This window comes from Hemicordylus capensis, chromosome 7, assembly GCF_027244095.1.
Source record: "Hemicordylus capensis ecotype Gifberg chromosome 7, rHemCap1.1.pri, whole genome shotgun sequence".
Taxonomy (NCBI): domain Eukaryota; kingdom Metazoa; phylum Chordata; class Lepidosauria; order Squamata; family Cordylidae; genus Hemicordylus; species Hemicordylus capensis.
The window spans coordinates 14569573-14591938 of record NC_069663.1 but is presented as its reverse complement, the minus strand read 5'-3'; the positions used below and the strand labels follow the sequence as shown (position 1 = coordinate 14591938).

General features: G+C 46.8%; 1 protein-coding gene across 6 annotated transcripts in view; it reads left to right on the top strand.

The window, feature by feature from the left end:
- Positions 1 to 283: 283 nt before the first annotated feature.
- TMEM200B (transmembrane protein 200B) overlaps positions 284 to 22366 on the top strand; it is a 58393-nt gene continuing 36310 nt past the window's right edge. For 2 of the 6 annotated variants that reach the window (XM_053268821.1, XM_053268822.1), the window contains exons 1-2: positions 5095 to 5233; positions 20725 to 20803. The gene's annotated coding sequence lies outside the window, so the exon portion shown is untranslated. Of the gene's footprint in view, positions 309 to 5094; positions 5234 to 19620; positions 19696 to 19757; positions 20804 to 22366 lie in introns of those variants that run through there. The other 4 variants (XM_053268819.1, XM_053268820.1, XM_053268827.1 and 1 more) reach the window with 4 other exon arrangements.

Sequence of the window (22366 nt, the reverse complement as noted above, 5' to 3'; positions counted from 1 at the left end):
CCCAACAGAACTGGTTGATTTAAGAGTACAAATGGCACCGAATTAACTCATAATTAATTATAAATGTGTAGGTGCATATAAACATTTACATCCAAATAAATAATAGTCAATAAAACATGCACATAAATAACCACAGGTCTTCTTGTGGTATAACAGAAATTCACACCAGCATGTGCTGTTTTCCTCAGGCTAGAGATGCTACGATGCGGGAAGGCTGCACCTGTTGAATTTTTGAGAAACAGATCTGTTGAAGGGGCAGGAGACCTGCCAAGGAAAAAAGCTTTCATCTCCAGTCTTTTGAAAGCAATGTGAGTATCTGCATGAGTAAACTCTGTTGGTTTTCTGAATTACTGTCTTCAAAATGTTGCATGCCTCTCTCCCAGCCCTACATGTTATCCACTCCACTCGGAAGTACCTAGACCACAAATCTGATCACTCAAAGAGCTCCCTGTTTAAAAAGCAAGTTTCATTTCGACCTGGAAATCAATGACCTCAAAATTATTTTTGTAAATTAATAAAATCCTAGGCAGCCAGCCAAACATATCCACATTTTCTATTTTAAAAAAACTAATATCTCAATATAAAGTCCATATCTCCAGCATTCAAGTTCCTAGGTCAATTCCGAAGCCATATTAAAATATATAGAGATAATTGTATTTACCGCGACATAGAAATAAAACAATTGTAGATTACAACACTCATAAGAAGGCTCTTGGGACTGGGGGCTTAAAAAAAAACCTAATTGATAGCCCTCCCCAAAAAAACATTTGTGTGAATATCCCTTGTTTGAGATTGTGGCACTTCTAGGGAGGGACATGGTGGGAAGACCATGGAAGCAATGATCAGTGACAGCAAGCCATTCCGGAACACCATAGACAAGAACTCAAATATCTGCGTGTCTCTCCCCATCACCCCAGCTCCGCTAGGTCAAGAGTGCTGCTTTCACAAAACATTTGCTATGTATTGGTGCACAAATGCCCTGTGGAATATGCCAACTGAATGTAACAATAGACAACAGCAAATTACAGGATAACTTCAGGACCGCCTTCCCCTATACAAGCCTGCCTGTCTGCTAAGATCATCTATGAAGGCTCTTCTCTGTGTCTCGCTAACATCTGAGTTACATTTGGCTGGGATTACAAAAAAGGGACTACTCCACGGCCACACTCAAGATTGCACATCTCTAATGTGCAAATCAATTCAAGTTGAAATGATTTGAGCTCAAATTGGGCTGATTCGAGTGATTTGAACTCAAACCCTTGGAATAAACGGCCTGATTCGAGTTCAAATAGAATCAACCTTGATTTGAGCTCGAATTGATTCGAGTGATTTGAGTACCATTCTGGTGGGCTTTCCCCCCTTGCTGATTGGTTTTCTGGCATTGGCTTCCAATTAGATTGATATCTCCTTGCTTCTTAGTTGGCTTGTTATCATACAAATAGGCAACTATGCCCCCACTGGCATGGGAGAGGGAGGAGCAAGGGGGAACAGAAAAAGAGGGAATTTCAAAATGTTTTCAGAGGACTGGAGGTGGGGGCAGAGAGAGCCCTTAGTGTGCTCTTGAAGAGGATATATCAGGAGAGGAAGAAGTAAGGAATCAAGAAACGTATAATTTTGTGGTTTTCTTTTCTTAACACTGAGTATAATATGCTGTGCTATTGCTGCTGTATTATTAACTATCTGGTTTTGCTGGATCTCAGATTGACAAAGGCAGAACTGGGGTGCCTTCCTTCCTTCCTTCCTTCCTTCCTTCCTTCCTTCCTTCCTTCCTTCCTTCCTTCCTTCCTTGAGTTGTGGTTTAGTCTGTTTGTGAGATGGTGTTGTGGTGATAAATGAACAGTGGCAGCTTAGGTGTGTGTGTGTAATATTTCTTGGTAATTGCTGTGATGAGATTCATGTCTGGCCTTGAGACTAACTTGTGCTTCACTTACTGGTCTGCTCTGCAATCTGGTCTGCTCTGCAATCTGCATTTTGTATTGCAAGGCGTACTCAGTCAAAATTTATTATTTATTTATTACATTTTATATCCCTCTCTTCCTCCAAGGAGCCCAGAGCGGTGTACTACATACTTAAGCTTCTCCTCACAACAACCCTGTGAAGTAGGTTAAGCTGAGAGAGAAGTGACTGGCCCAGAGTCACCCAGCAAGTATCATGGTTGAATGGGGATTTGAACTTGGGTCTCCCTGGTCCTAGTCCAGCACTCTTACCACTACAGCACGCTGAGCTTATGACTATGCTTGCTGGCTGCTAAGGGTACAATGCTGAAGTAAGAAGTCATAATTGTGTGTGAGAAAGCAACTAGTGACAATGATGTTTCTGCAGCACAGGCACTGTGTCTGGCAGTGGATTCTGGGTCAGTGATATTTCTTTGGCCATTTTTCGACTGTGTGTTTGGCAAAATGTGGTGTTCTGTGTTGGGAAGGACTGTGTGCTTCTGTTCTGCAGTATTTTTCAAGGCAAGGTTGCAAAATTTGTGCACTCTGCTTGTTTCGGCCTTAGGGAACAATGGGGAACTTGAATCACCTAATTGTTCCCCATGGATAGGTCTTAGGGACACCAAAGTGGGCTGGGTGGTAGGGCATGATGGGTGCTACCTACCACCCAACCCACAAAAGAAATGGGCAAGCGAGAGATTTAAAAAAACCCACCTCTCCCAAAAAACACCATAGGATTCCCATAGGATTCCATGGGGGTTTGGGGGGAAGGGTTTTTTTTTTTTTTTAACCCATTTGAACCACTTGAATCAATTAGAGTTGATTCATTGAAACAATCGGCAATGGCTATTGTTTCGGCAAATTAATTCGAGTATTTTGTGATTCGATTCACACTCGAATTGAATTGCAAATTCAATTTGTGCACCTCTCTAGTGTCCACTTCCCTGAGGCCTATCATACTCCATCATTGTTGGCTTTCTGACACTGTCAGAAACCCTTTCTTTTCCAGTGAGCATTTGATTTGTAAACAAGTTATGAGTTTTTTTCTCCCTGGGATCTTTTGTTTTGTTTTAGCAAGAGTTGTTTTGAATTGGCTGTTGTCCTTCTGTCTGCTCTTTGTTTTGTTTTTAATGATATATTGTACAAAAGAGTGTTTTTACTGTGTCTTTATTTTTAAGCTGCCTTGAACATTTGTTATGAAAACATGAGGCAACATGTGTTAATAGATAAATAGAATATAACAAGAGTTGCTAGAAGGACAAGAAAGCTATATAATGAGTCAAAACTATCAATGCTTGTTACTTATATTGATGGATCTTCATAGATGGGGTTTTTCTTCCAATCACAGAAGAATGCATCCTCATATAGAATAAATTCTATTCCTATATATTCTATTCTTATAAATTCTATACATCTAAAATATATATTCTATATGTAATACATGCACATATACATATCCTGTACAAATAAATTCGATTGATCTATCTCGAAGAGAGATTTTGTAAATTTCCAGTGGAACAGCACCTTTGCCCCTGTGGCACTGGCCAAGTATTATACACTATAATATCCTCTTCTATGCCCCTTCTATGATGTGATTGTGGGGTGGGGACATTGAGATGCATCATAGATAAATTCAAGGCCTCGGATGCGGAATGTCTGATTTACCTTTTTGCAGATCCGATCCTATATGTTAGCTACCAAGTTGCAACATTTGCCTTACCATCTTTTAAACTTAGGAAGAAATTTACATCTACTATACTTTGTTCCAAATAGGTCCCCGCTTAATTCTATATCATTATTTGCTGAAATCTATTGTACACGGGGTTTCATTTTAATGTTGTTCTTTGTAAGCTGTGTTACCACCAGTGGTTACAACAACAATAACCTTATTACTGAGACTATAAATTCTATACGTATATTCATCTTTGTATAGAATCAATTCTTCGTACAGAATCCTTTGCACAAAGAAGAATGCATCTTGGCATGGGGGCTTTCCAGACAAAGAAAAACACTGGGGGGGGGAGCTGAGTTGCTGCAGACAGAGTGCTCTAATCACAACAATAATAGTTCCAGATTTTCTGCGCTGACAAGACACTCTTGGAATGTTAGCAGACATATTGCGCAACATTGTGCACATGGTGGAATGTAACATTTGCACAGCTGCACAGGAACGCATGCTCACACGTGCAAAATTGTGCAAACTGAGTTGCGCAACAGTGCAGCCATCATACTGCAAATATTTATCTACCGCTTTTCAACAAAAGTTGCATAGAGAAATAAAAATAAAGAAAGATGGCTCCCTGTCCCCAAAGGGCTCACCATCTAAAAAGAAACATAAGCTAGACACCAGCCACAATCACTGGAAGAATGCTGTGCTGGGGCTGGATAGTTGCTCTCCCCCTGCTCAATAAAGAGAATCACCGCTTCTAAAAGGTGTCTCTTTGCTCGGTTAGTATTGTCCAGGAGGGGTTATGCATAAAGATCACCATTTCATATATAAAGATCACCTTATTGGCAAGACTCCATGGCTGTCATCTTATTAGCAATGTCCCGTGTGTTTTTAACAGAGTGTGCACGCAGTTTCACATGACCACTCTTGCACAAAGGCTAAATAAATACATATATAACTCACAAATGCAGTTGTGTGACTGATGACCATGATTTCCAGTGGCCATCCATTTGCACAGTTCAGTGTGTTGCACAAGAGTGCTATTGCACAATGGCATGCATGTTCCCTTGAAATATACTCAGAATGTTGCACAGGACGCCAGCCCCTGACTCTTGCTAATAAGGTGATCTCTGCTCCCCAAAAGCTCACACCAGGACACATGAAGACAGCTGCGTATTCTTTAGCATGAGTCATCCCACCCCGAGCTCAGTGGCCTCATTGCCATCACATTCCTTCTCTGTGATATAAAGTCCTGGCTGCTTCTATTCTTTGCGGTCCTCTGGTTTCCCGGCTAGATGCCTTAATATCTCCAAAGTGAAGTGCTACAGATTAGATAGCTGTATTCTATTCCACTTGAGGACTGCAAAATGCATTAGAGACAGTGACTGACTGTCCCTCTTCTGCCATGGGGTGGGAGGAGCAGGTTATTTTGGTTCAGAAGTATTCCACAAATCCCCTAGCTAGTACATGAGTCAGCTGGGTGGTCGGTACCATCTGGGGGGACGAATGCTCGTTGTGATTTTGGACATCTACATGCCTAGAGATGGGAAATGGAGGTCCCGTTACGGTTCCGCAAGCTCATTTGGTGGCGACTCAGGACGGGGCCTTCTCAGTAGCTGCCCCTGTTGAAGTAAGAGCATCTCCTTCTCTGTTTGCTTTTAGGAAGACCCTCAAGATGTTCCCAGGCTTTAAACTGAAATTTAAATTTTAATATTTTTATTTACTGAGATTGTTTTTACCTGTTTTATGAATTTTAACTGTTTTAACTGTTTAACTTTGCACACCGCCTAGAGATGTCTATATCAGGTGGTATAGATAGATAGATAGAACAGATAGCAGCCTTGCAATACTTTCAGCTTTCAGTACTGTCATAGTTCCTACCAGGGCCAGCGGGTGGAGTTCATTGGGGTGAAGCCTTGACTGTAAGGGATTCATAATACGCTACCACCATCCACTTTATTTTGATGTGCAGAAATTTACTCTCCATATAAGAACCTGGATGGCTTTAAGAGGGGTTTGGATAACTTCATGGAGGACAGGTCTCTCGACGGCTACTAGTCAGAGGGCTGTGGGCCACCTCCAGCCTCAAAGGCAGGATGCCTCTGAGTACTAGTTGCAGGGGAGTAACAGCAGGAGAGAGGGCATGCCCTCAACTCCTGCCTGTGGCTTCCAGCGGCATCTGGTGGGCCACTGTGTGAAACAAGATGCTGAACTAGATGGGCCTTGGGCCTGATCCAGCAGGGCTGTTCTTATGACAGGTCTATCAATGGCTACTAGTCTGACGGCTTTGGGCCACCTCCAGCCTCAGAGGCAATATGCCTTTAAATACCAGTTGCAGGGGGAGCAACAGCAAGAGAGATGGTGTGCCCTCACCTCTTGCCTGTAGGCTTCCAGTGGCTTCTGGGGGGCCACTGTGTGAAACACAATGCTGGACTAGATGGGCCTTGGGCCTGATCCAGCAGGGCTGTTCTTATGTTCTTAAAGTAGCAAAACCCACCCCAGGAGGGCTGAGCAGTCCTAGGCCTCTGAAGGGCCCCAAATGAAGAGTAGCACACTTCACCAACAAAGTTTTATTATTACATTTAAAAGAAAAAGGTATGCAATATGAACATTGGTCTTTTCATGGAGCAGATTGTAAGACAGAAAGAAAAGTTTCCACTAACCAGGCAACTCATATTCAAGCAACGCAATAAAGGAAAATAACTTATCTCATGCGCCTAACTGAACTGGTCCCTATACAGAGGGGCTCTTACCCCCAGACCTTGGGGCCCCAGTCCATGGCCTCCTAGGTCTGGGGGAGGGGGGAGCTCCTGCAGCCACTCTGTGCTCCCCCCACCACTACCCCACCACACCGAACCTCTGGTTTGGTTTGGTTTTTCATAATTTCAGCCGCCATGTGCATGGCTGAGGAGTCCTAGGCCTAGTTGGAAAAGATCAGCATTATGGGCTTGCAAAGATCTATTTCAACTGCGCAGATGCGCTGGAGTACATTGCAATTATCAAGAGCTACTGGGATGGCTGGACAGGCCCAGCAGTTGGTCCAGCCACAGCTGCTGTGTGGGAGAGGCCTGCTCAGCTCACCCCCAAGCTGCCACCCCTTGGCCGCACATATGGTGGCTGAAATTATGGGGGGGGGGACGGAAATTCAGCGGGGCAGGCATAGGAATCTTCCTTCTGATGAACACTCTTTTGACATTCTATGAGAGCATCATACAATTGAGTATGGAATGTTATATATATGGGAGAAGCACTTGTCTTTATTTTTTTTGCAAAGTATTGCACAGAGATTAATTATTGGAAATAGTACTATGAGTAATCTTCAGGGGGAAGAAATTTTCTAAAGAGTATTTCATCCTATGGAACATTTGATTATAGTTGCCCTTTATTTACAAGGATTTTTTGTAATCACCATTGATTGACATGTGAATCATAGTTCTCAACATTCGCCTTTCAGGGACATCCAATATTTTTCAAGGATTATCAGTATGAGTATTATTGTGTTAAGAAGTATGAAAAGATTTATCTGTTCTAATGTGAGAAGATCATATTACAAATTTGAGATCTATGGGGGAATGTATGTATATTTTATAGAAAGTGTGTCGCATCATAGGAGAAGACATATGAAGAAGGTTTTACAACTTTGAAGTTCCAAGGCCTTATGCATACTTATGGGAGAATATATGAACTCTTATGAACACTTGAAAAAGGAGTTCAGAACAGCGTTGTCACTGGGGTGCAGTTGTCTTTACGTCTAGTTCTGTGTACATTGAGTTCTTACAACTATTACAGACTATACAGTTATCCTGTTTGATTCATTGTTGTTTGTGCATTTCATGTTCTGTTAGTATTTTTTCCTCACATGGTTTCGTTGTATTATTATGTTTAAATGATTCATCATTTTCAATATTGTTTATATTTATATTAATTCCTTGTTCCTCTTTTTTATTGTATTGGATCTGTCAGGTTGTGTTTTTTATTCCTAATTTCAGATCCTTTACGCTGTTGGTGTTGAAGCCAGGGATGGAACCTGGGACCTTCTGCATGCAAGCAGATGTTCTATCACTGAGCTGCAACCCCATCTCCGAAGGAAGCTGCCTTATACTGAGTCAGGCCATTGGTCCATCTAGCTCGGTATTGTCCACACTGACTGGCAGTAGCTCTCCAAGCTTTTCCAGTGCCTACATGTAGTCTCCCATTCAAATGCAAACCAGGCCAGACCCTGCTTAGCATAGGGGAGAATTCATGTTTGTTACCACAAGATCAGCTCTCCTCCCCAGCTGCTGTAGCTCAAGTTGTATCCATATCTAATGAAAGCTGCAAGAGAAGCTCAGCACACCTCTGAATAAAATCAGATGTGAGATCTTTTACGTGCCGCGAGGGAGGAGCTGTCTAGTCGATGCCTCGCCACCCAGAATATCAATCAACTCTCCTCCTTTGAAAAGCTGCTTTCCTCCTCGAGTGTGCAGAATGCAGAAGGGTACAATCAATAGAGGAAGGGGATTTTTAATGTGCCACTAAGTGTTTTAAATGCAAGGCTGGGGATTGTCAGAGCTCAACAAAGACCAGAAAAGCATTTCTGAGTGCGGAATGCTCTGGTAAGAAGCCCTATCATCTTTCCTCCAGGGTTGCCAAATTTCTATTTCTGGCCCTGCTGCTGTGCCTTCGGGAGCAGTCTGGTGTTAAGAAATTAAGCAAAGGGGGCTTTCCCCATCCTCTGTACCAGGAAAAGCTTTTGCCTGCTTCATTTCTGCATATCAGCCTGAGCATGTTAAAAGCACAGCAGCAGGAGCAGGGAGGAAAGATGGCAACCCTACCTACAGCTACGTATTTGGGATCCATGTGGTCTACAAAGACATGGATATAGCCCTGCTCAGCTCCATGTTCAGAGGCAGCACAAGACCAGGAGAGCTGGTCTTGTGGTTGACTCCTGGCGACCACAGAGCCATGTGGTTGTCTTTGGTAGAATACAGGAGGGGTTTACCATTGCCAACTCCTGCGCAGTATGAGATGGTGCCAGCAAGCATGCATTGTCTGCTTTGCTAAGCAGGATCCACCCCAATTTGCATTTGAAAGGGAGACTACATGTGAACACTGTAAGATATTCCCCTCAGACAATGGGGCCGCTCTGGGAAGAGCACCTGCAAGTGTGGAGGGAGCCAAGCGGCAGCCCGGGTGCTGCTGCCACTGCGCCCCTCACAGCCCCACCCCCTGTGTCTGATGTATGATGCAGAATGTGTTTAGCCACTCCCCTGCATCATAGTCAGATGCAGGGGGCGTGGCTTCGCTCCGAGACAGGGCTATGAGGCATATGATGTATGATGCAGGGGGCGTGTCTGAGGTTGCAAGGTGTGGGTTCTTTGAACCCATTCACTCAGTGGTGGCTCCGCCCCTGAGCACTCGCCTGCTTGCGTGCTGAAGGTTCCAAGTTCCCTCTCTGGCTGCGAGAGACTCCCTGGAGGAGCCGCTGCCAATTTGTGTAGACGATACTGAGCTAGCTGGACCAATAGGCTGACTCAGTATAAGGCAGCTTTCTATGTTCCCGTAACACTGAATAGTTGCTTGAGGCAGAGGTTCTCAAACCTGGTTTGCATTTGGATGGGAGACTACATGTGAACACTAGAAGATATTGCCTTTAGGGCAGGGGTTTTCAAACTTGTGGCCCCAGATGTTGTTGGATATCCCTCAAGGACATATTTTCAGGTGGCACAGAAGGCTTCCTGGGGAAGGGGAGGTCATCAAAAATGGCCACATCCTTGCTGCAGTTAGTTGGGAAAGTTTTGTTAGGCTGCTCTCTCACAGTTCTGTAGATCTTTGCTCTCTGTGGTAGCCATCATCATCACACATGCCACTGAGCTCTTTTTATCATTTTGTTTCTAATTTGAGGGTGGGTTTTGGTGGGGGGGTCCTTTATTTTTTTATTTTTTATTTTAAAGTGCTCTAAGCTGCTCTGGACCTATAAAATAGAGTGGGATACGAATTGATCAATATATTAGCTGTTCTAGCATATATGACAAGTATTAGAATCAGACAGGAGTCCTTGACTCCATGAACAATATCCTGGATGTGAAGTGAAGTATGACACATATCAGAGCAGACCAGGCTAAGATCATTGCCCTATTTGCAATTCTGGCTTGAAGGTAGCGACTGGCTGTGTATTATGGTTTTTCTTCTGGGGGGTGTGTGCATTTCTACTTACTTATATTACTGCTATTTATAGGTCCACCCCCATGATTTATCTTCCCAACTGCTTGGATCAGAAGCTCACCATAGCCAGAAGCAAGGGGAAGAGAGAAAGACTCCTGCATATTTAAAACCACTGATCCAGACCTTTCTAAGTCACCCCTCGCCAAAGAACAGCCTCCTTCCATAAATCTGAATCTGCTCATGCTGCCTGGCAGAAAAGACATATTTAGGCTGTGATCCTTAAATCATGGCCACTGGAGGACTCGGAGCCATTGGCTGCCATCCTAACAAAGCACTTGTGGAAGGAGCAAAGTTGTGTTTGCGAAGTTGTGCAACACATGGGGATTTGGGGAACTGTAGTCTTACGCTCTTGCACAAAAGTTCCCTTTCAAAGAAATGTGCTAAAAAGCATGCTTATGGTAGCCCAATGCTGCTCACCAGTGGAAGCTCTCTAGACTTGGTGCAACAGATGTGGACTAGCACAACATCCTTCTGGGTGGAGAGCCAGTCTTGCGCTTGCAAACTTGGATTGTTCACTAAGCAGAATTCGCCCTCATTTGCATTTGGATGGGAGACTGCATGGGAATGCTGTGAGATATTCCCTTTAGGGCAGGGGTTCTCAGACTCAGGTCCTCAGATGTTGTTGGACTACGATTCCCATAATTCCCAGCCACAATGGCCAAAGATGACCCACGTTTGAGAACCCTGCTTTAGGAGATGGGGCCATAGCTCAGTGGAAGCGCATCTGCTTGCATGTGGAAGGTCCCAGATTAAATGCCTAGCAACATCTCCAGGTAGGGCTGGGAAAGATCTCCACCTGAAACCTCAGAGAGCTGCTGTCCAGTATTGTCAGTGTGAAGACAATACCGAGCTACAGGGGCGGAGCCACCATTGAGCGAACAGGTTCAAAGAACCCAGGCCGCCAATGAAAAGGGCCACCGGAGACCTGGTTGTGTGTGACATCAAACACAAAAGGTGCATGGCCCATCACCAGAGAGCCCGTCCCAGTCCTCCCGATCTCATTTCCAGGCAGCATTTGCTGCCTGGATGCATGTTTTTCCCTTCCTCTCCCTTGCTGGAAGGAGAGGAAGGGAAACAAACAATGCCAGACAGCAAGCACTGGCTGGAAATGAGCTCGGAAGAGCTCACTCGGGGCTCCCGGAGCCCAAGCATGCCCATGTGCGCATGACGTCAAAGCGGTTTACATAGAGAAGTAAAAATAAATAGAAATGGTCCCCTGTCTCCAAAGGGCTCACAATCTAAAAAGAAGCATAAGACAGCCACCAGCAACAGCTACTGGAGGGATGCTGTGCTGGGGATGGATAGGGCTGGTTGCTCTCCCCCTGCTCAGTAAAGAGAATCACCACTTTTAAAAGGTGCCTTTTAAAGGTTAGCAGGGGACAGCTAAACTCAGTTAGCAGGGGACAGATAAACTTTTATTAAACTTTTATACATTTAATAAGTTAAACTTATAAAAAGTTTATTTTATTAAATTAAAAAGGGTTTATGTAGGATCATGATATATGTATGCACATTTGCCTACCACTTTAAAAAAATTAAATTATTTTAAAGTATTTTTAAATATTATATTTTTTTAAAAAAATTAAAGTTGTTTCCCCAGAGTTAGTGGGTTAAAAATGGGTTAATGGCTAAAAATACTAGCAACATTAAAACAAGAACCAAGTTCAAAGGAAAAGCACAAACCAAACAAAACAGATTAAACAGCTGCATGGGATCACTCAGCAGCAGCAGAAGTCAGTTAAAAGCTGAGACAAAAATTAGGAGAGTAAGTTAAAAGGCCAAAAACTGTTAAAAGCCAGAAGGAATAAAAATGTCTTGAAAGCCCACTTAAAAACAGAAGGTGTGGGCATTCACCACTGGCAAGTAGTTCAAAAACTAGACTGGTCTGGGGGTAGGAAGCATGACTTGTCCCCTTAAGCTAAGCAGGGTCCACCCTGGTTGCATACAAAAGGGAGACTAGAAGTGTGAGCACTGTAAGAGATTCCCCTCAGGGGATGGAGCTGCTCTGGGAAGAGCATCTAGGCTCCAAGTTCCTTCCCTGGCATCTCCAAGATAGGGCTGAGAGAGATCCCTGCTTGTAACCTTGGAGAAGCCGCTGCCAGTCTGTGTAGACAATACTGAGCGAGATGGACCAATGGTCTGACTCAGTATGTGGCAGCTTCCTATGTTCCTATGTAGCTGTGACACCACAGAAAAGACCCTGAGGCTATTCCCACGATCAGGCAAAATCGGGCTAGGGGAGCCTAGCCCGATTTCGCCTGACCATGAGAACCACCAGGCTCGCATGTGAGCCTGGTGGCCTCCAGGCAGTTAACCCGCCAAACTAACCCCTCCCCTTAAACCGGGTTTGCGGAGCGAGTGCTCCGCAAACCCGGTTTTTAAAATCGCGAGTTGCTGCGGTGCGGCTCCACACCGCGGCAACTCACGAGGAAACCCCCAACCGGGAGGCTTCTTTTCAGGGCGTCTCTCTAGCATGCCCTGGGTGCTCACGCAGGGCACGCTGGAGCTTCCAGGGGCCACGCAGCCCCCAATCCTCCCAGCCCCCACCGGCTCCATAACAGAGCTGGCAGTCATGTGGGCGGCCGATCCAGCCACCCAGGGCTCCCGCCCTGTTCGTCTGTGGGCTATGCCCGCTCTCCCCGCTAACCCCCTCATGGCTTTTCTCACTAATCGTAAGAAGAGCCTCCCTGTCTCTAGTTCAGGGCTGCTCAACTTTGGCCCTCCTGCAGATGTTGGCCTACAACTCCCATAATCCCTGGCTATTGGCCACTGTGGCTGGGGATTATGGGAGTTGTAGTCCAAAACAAGCGGGGGGGCGGGTCCGAAGTTGAGCAGCCCTGCTCTAGTTCCTGCTGATCTTATCAGAGGTTATAAAGGGAGGGTTTGGGTAGGTTACACAGGAAGATGTCTTACATGGAGTCTGACCCTTGGTCCATCTAGCTCAGTATTGTCTGCACTGACTGTCAGCAGCTGTCCAAGGTTTCAGGCTCTGGAGTCTATATTTATCCTTATAGGATTCAATATGTGGCAAATTGACCCATAGCTGCCCACTTGCATTTTCTTCTGTGATTTGCCTTCTGCAAATTTTATCATCTCCATGGTTCTCCTCTGGATCATTTCCAGTTTTACACCCACCTTCTTGTACTATGATGCATAGAACTGAACATTGTGCTCTATGCCCAATAAGGTCTTACCTGTGCTCAGCACAGTGGCTGTCTTGAATATGATGCTTTGGTAACTGCAGAGGTGGGCAATCAGTTTTGCAATTGTGACCAGAAGCTCAGAATCCAGGACCATTGAACGTAATGGAACATAAAGAAGAACTTTGTTGGATCAAACTAAAGGGTCATCTTTCCTGCAGTGGTCAACTAGATGCCTTCTGGAAGCAGAGCATAGAATAGAGCTGGTTTTGTGGTGAATTGTCCCCTTTGCTAAGCAGAGCCCACCCTGGTTTGCATTTGAATGGGAGACTGTGAGATATTCCCCTTAGGGGATGGGGCCACTCTGGGAAGAGCATCTGCCTGCTTGCATGCAGAAGGCTCCAAGTTCCCTCCCAGACATCTCCAAGATAGGACATTGGGCAAGATTTTTTTTAGGACAAGATTTTTTTTAATTGAACCAACAAACTACCAAAGCATACAGTACGTTGCCAAAGCACAATTATATACAAAGTGGTTGTTTGTACATAGGGCTGAGAGAGACTCCTTCCTGCAACCCTGGAGAAGCCGCTGCCAGTCTGTGTAGACAATACTGAGCAAAGTGGACCAATGGGAATATCTTATGAATGGGAGCCTTTCTGGGAAAAGCAGAAGGTTCCAAGTTCCCTCCCTAGCATCTCCAAGATAAGGCTGAGAGAGATTCCTGCCTGTAATCTTGGAGAAGCCGCTGCCAGTCTGTGAAGACAATACTAAGCTAGAAAGACCAATGGTCAGACTCAGTATATGGCAGCTTCCTAGGTTCCTATGTAAGGAGAGCAAAAACAAAAACAAAAACAAAAACCAACAACAATCAGAGAGTCAGCAACCTTTTAAAATGCCATGTGCCATAAATTGATTATGCAAATCATAATCCTACATCTTGTGGACCAATGAAGGCATAATGGGAATGTGGACCAGGAGCTTTCCCAGGCAGCACAACAGACTTTACTGTGAGGCTTTACTGCGAGTTATAGGGCATATTGGATATTTCGAATTTACCCCACCACCACCCAAATGCAAAAAGCCCCGGACAAAAATTGCCCTGGACAAAAACTGAGCTAAGCTGCCCTTCTTTGGGGAAGCAAAGTAAAATCGCTGTCTGGGAAAGGCCCAGGAAAACAATGGGACGGTGGACCAGGGAATGCATCATCCCCCATAATATAAACCAGGCAGCACTGCAGTGCTAGAACACCAGACTAGAGTGTATTTGTTTGTTTGTTTATCATAATTATATACCTCTTGATAAGTGTATGTCTAGGCAGTGTACAGAATTTAAAACAACAAATATAAAACAGAGGAAGAACAAAACAATTTCACAGAATAAAAAGGTAAAACCATTTCATCGGTTAAAAACAACTAAACAGTTTTAAATTAATTTCAGTTAAAAGCCTGAGAAAACACCAGGTGTGTCTTTTGGGTCTTTCTAAAAGAGGACTCAATATACTGGATACTCTGGTTGGAAACTGTGTGCCAGGATTTTCTTTGGCCTAATGCTTTATTTTTGTTTGTTTTGTATTTGGTTTATATACTGCCCTTCCAAAGGTGGCTCAGGGTGATTTACATTAAAATAAAAAAATAGGTAAAGTTGTGCCATCGAGTCGGTGTCGTGTCCTGGCGACCACAGAGCCCTGTGGTTGTCTTTGGTAGGATACAGGAGGGGTTGGCCATTGCCTCTTCCTGCACAGTCTGAGGTGATGCCTTTCAGCATCTTCCTTTATCGCTGCTGCCCGATATAGGTGTTTCCCATACTAGCGGGGATTCGAACTGGCAACCTCTGGCTTGCTAGTCAAGTCATTTCCCCACTGAACCATTAGGTGAAACCAATTAAAAGCAGATTAAAATTACAATTTAAGCTAGATAACATTAATACTAAATATCATTAAAAGCCAGGATAAAAAGATGGGTCTTTAAGGCTCTTCTGAAGACCTCCAAGGAAAATGATCCTCTTATATCCACAAGGAGCGCATTCCACAATCTAGGGGCGACAACAGAGAAGGCCCTATCCCAGGTCGCCACCAGATACTGGGCTAAAAGGCAGGATACAAATGCTTAAATTTAATAAAGAAAAGCATCTGTACATTTGATTATCCCCCCCCCCTTCTGTGTGGAACATTTTGCAAAACGTTCTCACCAAATCAGCTGTCCAGTTTGTTGTATTAGCTGCCATATTGTATTAGACCACCACTGGTCTATCTAACTCAGGATTGTCTTCACAGACTGGCAGCGGCTCCTCCAAGGTGGCAGGCAGGAGTCTCTCTCAGCCCTATCTTGGAGATGACGCCAGCCAGGGAAGGAACTTGGAGCCTTCTGCTCTTCCCAGAGCGGCTCCATCCCCTAAGGGGAATATCTTGCAGTGCTCACACTTCTAGTCTCCCTTTCATATGCAACCAGGGTGGACCCTGCTTAGCTAATTGATATAGGCACATGGAAAGCTGCCTTCTACTGAGTCTGGCCATTGATCCACCTAACTCAGGATTGTTTACCCTGACTGGCAGCCGTTCTCCAGGGTTTTAGACGTTCACAGCCCTAACTGGAGATGCCAGGGACTGGGCCTGGGACCTTCTGCAAACCAAGCAGATGTCCTAGCACTGAGCTAAGACGTCACCCTCAATGTTTTCAGCTGTCACTCAAAGTGTGTGCAGTCTGGTTCTATCTGTGTCATCCCTGAATTTTTGATCTCAGTTGTGTCTACTCCTTCACTGCTGTATTTACAGAGATGCTGAATAGCTGTAAGCCCAGGATGGTGGCTTTGGACTGGCCACACAGCCATTGCTTGATGAAGTTGGGAACACAGAATGATTAAAGGGGAAAGAGTGTGCATCTGTGATTTTGATGCAACTTCAGCCCTCCTGCTGTTTCTGGACTACAGCTCCCATCATTCTGAGCCACAGTGGTCAAAAGTCAGAGATGATGGGAGTTGTAGTCTGGGTACTCTGCATTCGGTTTGCATTCCAACGACTACATGTGAGCACTGTCTGCTATAAGATATCACCCTTAGGGGATGGTGTCAGTTGCTTAGTGGTAGAGCATCTGCTTGCTTGCAGAAGGCCTCAGGTTCAATCCCTGGCAGCATCTCCAGGTAGGGCTGGGAAAGACTCCTGCCTGAAGCCTTGGAGAAGCTACTGTCAGTCAGTGGAGACAATACCGAGTTAGATGAACTTGCCTGAGGAGAACTGCAAGCCTGAATTGCCCTTTTGCTTTGCTAAGCAGGGTCCGCCCTGGTTGGCATTTGAATGGGAGGCAACATGTGTGAGCACTGTAAGATATCCCCCATAGGGGCTGGGGTCATAGCTCAGTGGAAGAGCACCTGCCTGCTCACATGCAGAAGGTCCCAGGTTCCCTCCCTGCCAGCATCTCCAAAATAGGGCTGAGAGAGATTCCTGCCTGAAACGCTGGAGAAGCTGCTGCCAGTCTGGGTAGACAATACTGAGCTAGATGGACCAATGGTCTGACTCAGTATATGGCAGCTTCCTATGTTCCAGCTACACCGACTGACTTATAGAGCAAGGATGCACCAGTGCAGTGAGAGCCACCTAACAGAAGTTCTCTTGCTAACTGCACAGGTCAGTAGGGAAGGGCAGCACAACCCTCAGGGACATATTTTTAGGTGGCACTTATGGCTTCCTAGCTGAGGGAAAGGGAGTAGAGATGTGAAGGCCTGGGGGAGGGGGAGGATGCAATTTCCCCCCTCTCATGGAAAAATGGGGTTTTACTCATTTCCCCCACCCTGCTTTCCACATCCCTAAAGGGGAGAGCTCAAAAATTGCCACTTCCCCAATCCCTGCTGCACTGAAATAATTAATTGGGAAGTTCAATTAGGCTGCATGAAAAATAACAAGGGCTGCTGAAATCCACCAGTCTACTAGTCTGTGACCAGTGAAAAATGATGCCTGACAAGTGAAAAAAGTCCTGATGAGCAATGCACCAACACAGCTTGAGGAGTAAAATATTTTGTCTGGCTGATAAACGGAGCCAACATTGCTTCACCTATGATGATGATGATAAAATTACAACTTTATTTGTTAGCCACCCCATAACAAATTGTTCTCTAAGTAGCTGGCGATGATGCATCCTTGCTCTGTGTGTCAGCCACCTTCTCCAGTTGCTTTCTTAGGAGAGCGAGAGAGCGCATTTGCAGTAGTATCTGAGCATCATTTCAGGCAGCGGGCCAGTTTTGTGTACCTTTTCCAATTGCTCCCGTTCCTGTGTTCCCAAACAAATTTGCTTTAAGTCCCTCCCTTCTGCGCTACGGACTCTTCCCGACCAAGTTTGACGATCTCTGGGGCGGGGGGGGCGGCCAGTGAAGAAGTGGCAGGAGAAAAGCGCGGTCCCCCTTTCCCTTGGTTCCTTTGCGCCAGCGAAAGCGCAGCGCCCAGCCCAAAGCGTCTGCAACACTAAGAGGCGCTGGTCCGAAGTGGCCGTCCTCACGATCGTGCTTCGTGAGATTTAAAAACGCGGGCTGGGCGGTGGCGGAGGGGGGGCGCAAGCCAGCCAGACAAGGAAGCAAAGTGAGTAACCTGATACCAGGAAAGCGGGGGGCGAGCCCAACGCCCAAGGGAAGCACTGCAGAAAAGGGACGGGCAGGGGAGGGGGCGCAGGAGGATTAGGGCCTTTGGCTAAGGCGGCCGGGGATGATGGGACTTGTAGTCCAACGGCATCTGGTTACTCCAGGCTGAGCTTAAAGAGGACTTTTGTGATGTACTCCTACAGCATGAGAGTGCAAACCCCTACCCCACTCGAAAATCAACACCCCTGGATTAGGGGAAGGGGCCGGCACAGGCAGGGGCCCCTCGAGGGAGAGGAGAGGCGGGGCAGGCCGGCTGTTGGTGGGGCAGCAAGTACCCCCCGAAAAGTGGCTCCCTCCCCACTCCCTCAATGTCTCTTTCGAAAATCCAACACGCGGGACACAGCTCCCCCCTCCCTCGAGAAATGCACTTTGCCCCTTCTGCCCCCCACCAGTCCCCCTCCCAACGGGGCTGCCACAGGCTGCGATCCGCCTGGACCCCGCACCGCCTGCCCGCCCCTCGTTCACGCGTTGCTGCGGGCGCTGCTGCTGCTTCGTCTTGCCCTGCCGCGCGGAGCAGCTCCGAGTAGGCACCCGAGGATGCGCTTTGGCCGCCCGTGCGCGCTGGAGCCGCCGCCGCCGCCGGGTCGCCTTTGTTGGAGGGAGGAGGACGGAGGAGGAAGAGGAGGAGTGGGGCGAGGGAGGCAGCAGCATGGAGCAGCCGCCGAGACTGCTGGGAGGTGACCGTCCCGGGAGGGAGCCCGATCTGGGCGCGGGGTGGCCAGGAGGAGGGAGCCCCTCCCGCCCCTCGGTTCCTTCCGTCTTCGTCCCGTTAGCAGCTCGTGGAGATTCGGGTCTTCGTTCTTCTTGCGGGAAGCCGCAGGGCTGGACCGGGGGGGGGCAGTTTCCGGGGTCTGCGCCTCGCCTCTGCCGCCCAGCCTGGAGGGAAACTCTCCTGCTGCTGGGACCGAGCCTGTCTTTGCAGGCAGCTTCCCTGCCGCCTCGCTTTTTGCTGGGCTGGAAATCCGTCTCTGGGTCGGATGCGGGGTGTCCGCAGAAGAGAGAGAGACACCCCGGACCTCCCCCGGGCTTCAGCGTGGTCCAGAAGTCTGATCTGAGGTCGCATGGGATGGAGCCAAGTTGTAGGAGCTAAGTAGGTCAGAGCCTAGATGATCAGGGTGGGTCCCCAGATGTTGTGGGACTACAGCTCCCATCATCCTCAGCCACAGTGGCCAGAGGTGGGGAGATGGGAGTCGTAGTCCAACAACATCTGGGAACCCAAGGTTGAGAACCCCTGGCCTCGGTGGACGACCCTTAGGAATCCCATTGATACCGCCTTTGGTTTTCATGGTGGAAGAAAGGCAGGATGTAAATGTAATAAGCCATGATATAATTATAATATAATTATAAATGTAATAAGCAGTGGTTAAAGTGTTGGACTAAGAGACCTGAGTTCAAATCCCCATTCAGCCATGAAACTCACTGCATGACTCTGGGCCGGTCACTTATGTCTTAGCCTAACGTCAGGGGCGTAACTATAATAGGGCAAGGGGAGACAGTTGTCTGGGGGCCCACTGCCTTGGGGCACCCCCCAGAGGCAAGTCACATGACTGACTCCCCCAGCCACACACCCACCCAGGCTTCCTTCAGTGGTATTCATCCTCTGAAACTGATGTGAGTGTTAAGACCTGGAGCTACCAGAACAGCATGTCTTTCTCTAGTACCATTAAATGACTTGCATTGTCCACAATTTACAAAACCTAAAATTTTACTTCAGTGAGGGGGGCCCATTTCAAAATCTTGTCTCTGGGCCTGCTCCAACCTTGCTACGCCCCTGCCTAACGTGCCTCACAGGGTTGTTGTGAGGATAAACATAACCATGCTATTTTGTTGTCAGGATTGTTGTAAGGTTGCTAGGCTATTGCGAGGATAAATAATACTGCCTTGGGCTCCTTGGAGGAAGAGCGGGATATAAATATAAAAATAAAGTAAACCCCTGCTGAGCCACCTAATGGCGCAGTGGGGAAATGACTTGATTAGCAAGCCAGAGGTTGCTGGTTCGAATCCATGTTGGTATGTTTCCTAGACTCTGTGTTTCTCAGACAATGGGAAACCCCTTTATCGGGCAGCAGCGATATAGGAAGATGCTGAAAGCCATCATCTCATGCTGCGTGGGAGATGGCAATGGTCAACCCCTCCTGTATTCTACCCAAGACAACCACAGGGCTCTGAGGTCGCCAGGAGTCAACACCAACTCGATGGCACACTTAATGGTGCAGTGGGGAAGTAGCTTGCCTAGGGAGCAAGAGGTTGCCGGTTCTAATCTCCACTGGTATGTTTTCCAAACTATGGAAAACCCCTATATCGGGCAGCAGCAATATAGGAAGATGCTGAAAGGCATCATCTCACACTGCACAGGAGGAGGCAATGGTCAACCCCTCCTGTATTCTACCGAAGACAACCACAGGGCTCTGAGGTCGCCAGGAGTCAACACTGACGCCACAGCACTACTTTACTTTAACTGGGCAAAAAGGCACTTTTTAAAAGTGGTGATTCTCTTTGTTTATCAGCGGGAGAACAACTGGCCCTGTCCATCCCCAGGACAGCATCCCTGCAGTGGCTGTTGCTGGTGTCTATCTTATGTTTCTTTTTTAGATTGTGAGCCCTTTGGGGACAGGGAGCCATTTTATTTAATGTATGTATATCTATGTAAATGGCATTGGGAACTTTGCTTGAAAAACGGTATATAAATATTCGTCGTATTCATAAATAAAAATGTGCTCCATCAGATCCCTGCATCCCAAATACTCCCAGCAATAGGCTCCTTAAGGATGCACAGGATGGTGAATCCGGAGAAGAGAAAGCCCCATAGTGACATGGCAGAACGGGCATGATTGTTTCCAGAGAGTCCCTTAATTTTGAAATTTTAATGTGTCCTGGAGGGAGGGACTGAAAGCACATGTAAGCATGAGGCCATGTGCCTTGGGGAAGCCAATGGCTTCACATTTCCATGTGCTGGATTCTTCTGCCTCTTTGTGCCCAGCAGGCAAACTTGTCAGACCAACTCAGAGGTCTCTCTCTCTGCGATCTTTGCAGACTAGCGCTGCGGTTACAGCCTCTTCCCTTCCCCTCCTTGCATGTTTTCCCACAGACCAACAGTGAAGCACCGAATAGGAAAGCTCCACTTCTGAGCTCCTCTCCCTTCATTCTTCCCAGAAAGCGGATCCAGGTGTGGGGAAAGCAGTGGAAGCAGAGGACACAAGCCACAATGCGGTGGACGGTTCCCTTCCTCGTGGTAAGTCGCTCTTTCAAGTTGGCTTTCTTGGGGTGGCTGTTCTGCCTTCTCTCTGTGTGTCGCCTTTGAAGCAGTTCTTCAGAGGGAGATCACGCAAAACATTCGGCTTTTTCCTTTGGGAAGCAAATGCCCTGCACCTCTTCCCGAAAGCTTGTAACTGCCGCTCCTGCAAAATCAGATTGTAGAAGTCTGTGGACAGAAAGACAAAGAGAGCTGGGAATTGGGAACGCAGATAAAGAGGCTGTTTCTCTCTCCCTTTAATCACAGCAAGCTGAACTGTGTTTTTCACTGTAGGGTTTAATATTTCAGGATCTCGCAAGAGGCATTTAAGCTGGCTTTGCTCTCCCACGGCATACTCTGCTCTTAACTGACGTATCGCAAATGGCTGGAGAGCAAAAAGGCAGGGAACAGTTTTTGAAAGAGGCTCCCCCATTCTCCCTCGCATATGGAGCCTTGGGCCCCTTATTCTGGATTTCACAAAGAGGGGAGATAAATGGGCTGGAGCTGGCTGGAGCTTCAGTCGTTGGGTGGAAAGGCAGGGGGTGCAGGGTGGATGCATGTTCATAAATCCAGATTCTTGGACTGGAGACAAAATACAGGGAGTTTTAGAGGGCTGCTGGGAACGCAAGAGTGCCTGTAACATTTCATCGTTTTAAATGAGGAGGCGGCGGCAGCATTCGGCACAGATGTGTGTGCAAGGATGGAGGAGAGATTTCAGTGCAACAGTTTTATCCAGTGTTGATAGAAAGAGCTTTGGATGCAAGGAGAGAGGGCTTGACAGTCCCAAGGAGGGGTGAGATGCAGTGGGTGAAGGAGGTGCCAGAGAGTAACCTGATAAAAGAGTTGGACCTGAATTTCCTCCCCTGTCTGCTGTACCAAGATTGCTTGGGGGGGGCGACAGGGGGGAGTTGCATCTACATCCTTAAACTGCCCCTCCAGACATAATGCAGTGACCGGACTAGGCTATGGAAATGTTACTCTCTTCGTAGGGTCTTGTAGCAACAATTATGGCTTGTCCCCTTGCTAAGCAGGGTCTTTCCTGGTTTGCATTTGAGTGGGAGACTACATGTGAGTGCTGTGAGATATTGCCCTTAGGGGAGGAGGCTGCTTTGGGAAGAGCATCTGAGGTCCCAAGTTCCCTCCCTGTCATCTCCAAGATACGACTAAGAGAGACTCCTATCTGCAACCTTGGAGAAGCTGCTGCCAGTCTGTGTAGACAATACTGAACTAGATGGACCAATGGTCTGACTCCATATAAGGCAGCTTCCTGTGTTCTTATGTCCCTCTTTGGATGTTCAGACTCCATCATTCAAAGTCTGTCCTGGCAGATTTCCTGCCACTTCAGAGGTAGCACCCTTGTAAGACTGACCTTCCTTCCTAGATGTGTGCACAGTTAGTAGGCCTTCCCCTCAGTGTGTATTTACTGGTAGGGCATGTTTTGGGATCGGATTTATTCTGTAGCCTTTTTCAGATGTTGTTAATACCGAGGTTGTAAATGAGAACAAGCCTCCCAAAGCTTATGTTAGAACCTTTTGCATGATAAGAACATAAGGCCCCGGGCCA